The sequence below is a fragment of the Procambarus clarkii genome, chromosome 90 (assembly GCF_040958095.1).
Source record: "Procambarus clarkii isolate CNS0578487 chromosome 90, FALCON_Pclarkii_2.0, whole genome shotgun sequence".
Classification (NCBI taxonomy): Eukaryota; Metazoa; Arthropoda; class Malacostraca; order Decapoda; family Cambaridae; genus Procambarus; species Procambarus clarkii.
Window position 1 is genome coordinate 1,927,407 of NC_091239.1, and position 5,158 is coordinate 1,932,564.

Here is a 5,158-nt window from a genome sequence, read left to right on the forward strand (position 1 = left end):
GGGACTGCTGTAATGGAGGTTGAGTCAGTCTACCCAAGGCAGCCGTCTCAACACCAAGTGTTTTGCTGCAGCAGCTGTGAGTCGCCTCCCGGATGAACACTGTGGTGTTACCCTGCCTGTGAAGCAGCAGTTGAGGATTGTCATACCCGGGACTGACTGGTGGAGACGATTAACCACTGGGGTATTGTGGACAGGAGAGTGATCTGTGGTATCACACGAGACTCCTGACTAGGGCGCTACCCTAGTATCGCTCGTGGAGTGGCCTGACCAGCGTTGCTGATCCGGAACCTGCCAGCTGTCTGCTGGACTTGTGGTTGACGGCCTCCACGGCGGTGCCCCCAGTGGAACTGTGTTTTGGCTGACCTGTGGCCGGGGTAGACTCAGCTTCTCGAAGGATTCGTCGTGAGAGCACCGAGAGCCCCGAGAGGATCCAGGGTCTTCAGAAGACGACAGTGTATTATAGTGTTTATACCAAGTGTAATCCTTTATATATATTTATTGGTGACGGTGATCATTATATTATATAAAGTTTTTGACTTTATTTCCCTTCCCCTTTTAATTTACTTGCGTTGTGGATCACATCCCTTGAAAGCCACTACTGGCTTGGGGCCGGATACCCTTCCTCTAACAACATCAGAGTAAGAACCCAGTTGCGACCCGAGAGGGCCGTAACACACCCAAACCCCGAAAATTCAGCAGACGAGTCATCCAAAGCGACCAGCTTCAAGCCAAGGACCGCATCAAACCCTCCGCAGTACAGGGAAGGAACCACTGTGGAACAGTCTGACTGGAGCCGGATCGTCGATCCGCGAGCGATCCGAATCCTCCGGACCGACATCAACACAGCAGCAAACTCTCGCACCATGCAGTGAGCCCGACAGAAGGACAGACTCCATCGCCCCTGGCCGGTCAGGTGAGCACTGGTCACAAGGCCCCCAGCCAAGGGACGACGCGTCCATGAATAAACCGAGCGAGGACTTAGGTAGGCACCAAGGCACTGAACCCCGGAACCCAAAGAGGAAGACGGCAACTCAGAAACCGACACAAAGCCCCCGGAGGCCGAACGCAGCAGCCACGAGAGAGGCAGAAGGGACTTTCCCGCTGGAACCCAAACAGTCGACAAAGCCACACCCGACCCAGCAGGTAGACCATCATGGCAAAAATCAGGCTCCTGCACAAATCCTCGAGAAATCGCCGTGTGTATATCTCTCTCAGGAGCCCTCAGAAACGACAAAGGTGGGAACGTAGGCGAAACAGAGCCTCGGGAGGAAGAGACAAGGAAGCAGTCCGAGTGTCCCACACAAGACCCAGCTAAGACCGAACCCGAGAGGGAGCCAGATGGGACTTCCTCCAATTCACCACGAACCCGAATCCAGCGAACCGGGAAAGAACCAAAACCCTGGCGAGCAGACACGCAGACTGGCCAGAACCAGCCAGAACCTGAACACCTAACAGATGCAAGCAGACCACCACGACCATAAGTAAGGCATGTGAAAACGCAAGGCGCCAGGTACAAACCGAATGGAAGACAAAGAAAACGGTAACCCCCACGCCCAACAATGAAAACCTAGCCAGACCCAGAACTGAGGATGAATTGGGATGTGCCAAGATGCGTCTGCACGGTCCAAGGACTCCATCCAAGTGTCCGGCTCCAACCGAAGACGGACCTGGGGGCAGTGTAACCATCTGAAGGAGGGGCAAAACCCATGAACTAGAAATTTCATTCAGTCCGTGCAGTCCCATGTCGAGACCGAAACAGGCGAGAACCCACCGGGAAAACGAGGTCTCATTGACCACGCCCAAATGAACCACTATGACAAAACCCAAACAGCACAGGAGAAGAAGCCCGCAAAAGAACCGACGCACCTGTGAGTACCCGAATGGCACGCATGACGATCCCCCCCACCAAACAGAACAGAAGGCACGAATCCGGCACCACTGGCCCACTATGACGGAAGAACTCCGAGCCCTGGCAAGACCCTTTTGTGAAAGCCCCCTCCACGAGCCCCGGAGGTCATCTTGAGATGATTTCAGGGCTTTTTAGTGTCCCCGCAGCCCGGTCCTCGACCAGGCCTCCACCCCCAGGAAGCAGCCCGTGACAGCTGACTAACACCCAGGAACCTATTTTACTGCTAGGTAACAGGGGCATAGGGTGAAAGAAACTCTGCCCAGTGTTTCTCGCCAGCACCTGGGATCGAACCAGGACCACAGGATCACAAGTCCAGCGTGCTGTCCGCTCGGCCGACCGGCTCCCCTAAACATTATTGCCAACAGCATTTGGTGTTCCCAACCGGTCACCCATCCAAGTACTAACCAAACCCAACGTTGCTTAACTTCGCTGATCGGACGAGAAGCGGTGTGCTCAACGTGGTATGGCCGTTGGCCAGAGGACTAATAAGTCTGACATAGGACGGCAACGAGATGAAGCTGCCCGCAGACACTGCTCAACCACAGACTGCAAACAACAACGACCAAAATAACCGACGCACCTGTGAGTACCCGAATGGCACGCATGGCAATCCCCCCCGCCAAACAGAACAGAAGACACGAATCCGGCACCACTGGCCCATCATGACGGAAGAACTCCGAACTCTGGCATGACCCTTCCAGGAAAGCCCCCCTCCACGAGCCCCCTGGAAGACTAACAAGTCCGACATAGGACGGCAACGAGACGAAGCTGCCCGCAGACACTTAACAACCACAGACTCTGCAAACAGCAACGGCCAAAAAAGACGAAAAAAAAACAGACGAGCCAGGGGCCCAAGCAGATTCAAGGGAAGAAGCAAGCACTGCCCGCTGACAAAATGGATGCCAAGCCTCCAACGAGAAGAGGGCAGTTTGCAAACCAGGACGACCCCCGGGAACTTCATAACAAACCAAGGACAAGAAGATCCATACATGAAGAATGCTGAACCACTACGAAGGTGTAGTCACCTTACCAGGTCGCGCAGGAGGTAAGCCACAAGGGCATCCCGCACATGGAACTAAATGTAGGAAGCCAAAAACCTCCACAAGCTGGAACCGAAGAACGTATGGGAGATCGGAATTGAACTCGGGGAGGGGTAGAGGAAACCAAAACCAATGCGTAATAGGGGGGAGAAAAGAGAAAACCACTCCTTGCAACACCAAGCCCCGCTCAAAGGGTACACAAACCCAGGCAGGGTCCAACGGGGCCCCAGAACCCCTACTCTGAGGACCCATGGCGAGCCATCCCCCCATAGCCCCGGCCTCACAAGAAGAAGCCGGGCCAGACGAAAAAACACTAAGAAAGAGGGGCCCACTGGTCAGACCCATACTCATTGGCAGGAGGAACAGGCTCGAATGCCTCCGCCGCCACCCCGGAAGAGGACACCCCCAAAACCACCCAAGTCTCAACACAAACTAGATCCTGCTCCGCCTCCTAACCCACTGATGGGTCGGAGCCAGAAGCAAGGATGGGGAGGGGCGGGACCGGACACACAACAGAAGGGGAAGGAAGGGCGGAAGGTACCAAAGTCGAAGTGACTCTTACCCCCTAGGTCCGGGTCCCTAAAACCAAAACGTGGCAATTTCGGGGCATCCGGGGAAAGCAACCAACCCATCGCATTGCAGCAACCAGAACTTAGCATGCAACGCAGTTGCTGCTTGCACCCTCAGATCATGATCAGTAGCGAGGGTGAAATGGAGCACGAACCCACAACAAACGTCGCACGACTCCGGGTCAAAGGTATCATCGACCCTACAGGCACCATGGCGGAGGCACAACCGGTGAATGTCACCCTGACACAAGGGGACAGAGCAAACATCAACCTCTCACGAAGTGAGGAGGGGGACCCAAGGGTCACATCAATTGGACCACAGAGCCCCCACGGGGTTTCCCCAGGGCCCTTAGCCTTGGTAACGCACTAAGGGAAGCCCAGGCAGGGTACTGCAAACCGGCGCCCAAAACTACCAAGCAGTCTTCTAAACCTGAACTCCCGGGATGTGTCCACTCACGAGTGCCAAGCAGGGGGGTACCACCAAAAACATTGATATATATAAGAGAATGACCCTGAAGATAAAGAGGTAGTAACCAACCAAAGGCAGAACCCCCCCCCCCTCCCAGGCAGGAAAAACAAAAACAAAAGAAAACCCTTACAAGGAGACAACATACCCAAGCAGAACAGAGCCGGCTGCTAAAATATGTAATAAGTAGCTATGCAGTACCCTGCGCCCCTACCATTGACGAAACCTGCCTCCTACCCAGAGGCAAACAAGGGCAAGAAAACCCTTGTTGACTCCATGGGCAGTCAGTACATAGTATAGTAGGCATTCACCAGTCTCAGGAGACTATGGAGTTGTGCTCTGGTTGTCGGTCTGGAGTGGCCTCTCCAGGGCGCAAAGCCAGGGTAGGTTGATATGGAGGAGAAGCTGTTACCCATGCAACAGGCCCTCCCCCCTCTCCACTGCGCCGAAAGTCACCAATTCAAAGGCCAACACCAATACGATTGATTCCAGCTCCGTCGCGGGAACTGTGAGCTCCGGAGTTGGCCTCGAAGTTGGCGAAATAAAGCACAGACTCCAAACCTGGGGACCGCCGTGGTCGGGGCCAGAGAAGAATCACCCCATCAAGGGCAAGAACGACCTCGGCCTCCAGAAGCATACCCTAGGCCGCACGAGCCCCAGGAGGTGGACGTTCCGGTCTCACAGGATGGGGTTCCTGACAGAGATCGTCACAGCCCACTTTCACCCAAGGCCGGTTTCCTTCAAGACCAATCAGAAGGAAGAGTGATAATTTTTAAATATAACAATTATTACAATAATAATAATAATATAATTAATTATTTATTATCAACAGGCCGGTGATAACTATAGAGCAGTAAAAGACACAACGGAGGAAAACCCCAAGGTGAAGGCTTGGTGGACCCAAGCCGCAAGGGCAGTACTTACTAGGGAAGGAAACCCTAGGCGCATGCATCCCGAGTACCATAGAATATTACTCCTGGCTTACACACGACCTGTAGAGACAGCCCACGCCGCAAGGCACAGAAACTGAAACCAAAGCAGGAGCCAGAGGCACACGACCTGTCAGTAACACATCAGTCAAGAACTTGTGGGAGGATTGCCAGCGCGAAGGTCTGAGTCGAGGGTCCCCCTTCCCCTGCCTGGGGAAGGGAAGATGGATTACACAGACAGCGGC

At 54.2% G+C, this 5,158-nt stretch overlaps 1 non-coding gene across 1 annotated transcript; it reads right to left on the reverse strand.

Moving 5' to 3' along the window:
* Nucleotides 1-2,265: 2,265 nt before the first annotated feature.
* On the reverse strand, nt 2,266-2,384 carry LOC123749024 (5S ribosomal RNA). Its single transcript, XR_006771839.1, has one exon. It is a non-coding gene; the product is annotated as a 5S ribosomal RNA (ribosomal RNA).
* Nucleotides 2,385-5,158: the final 2,774 nt, after the last annotated feature.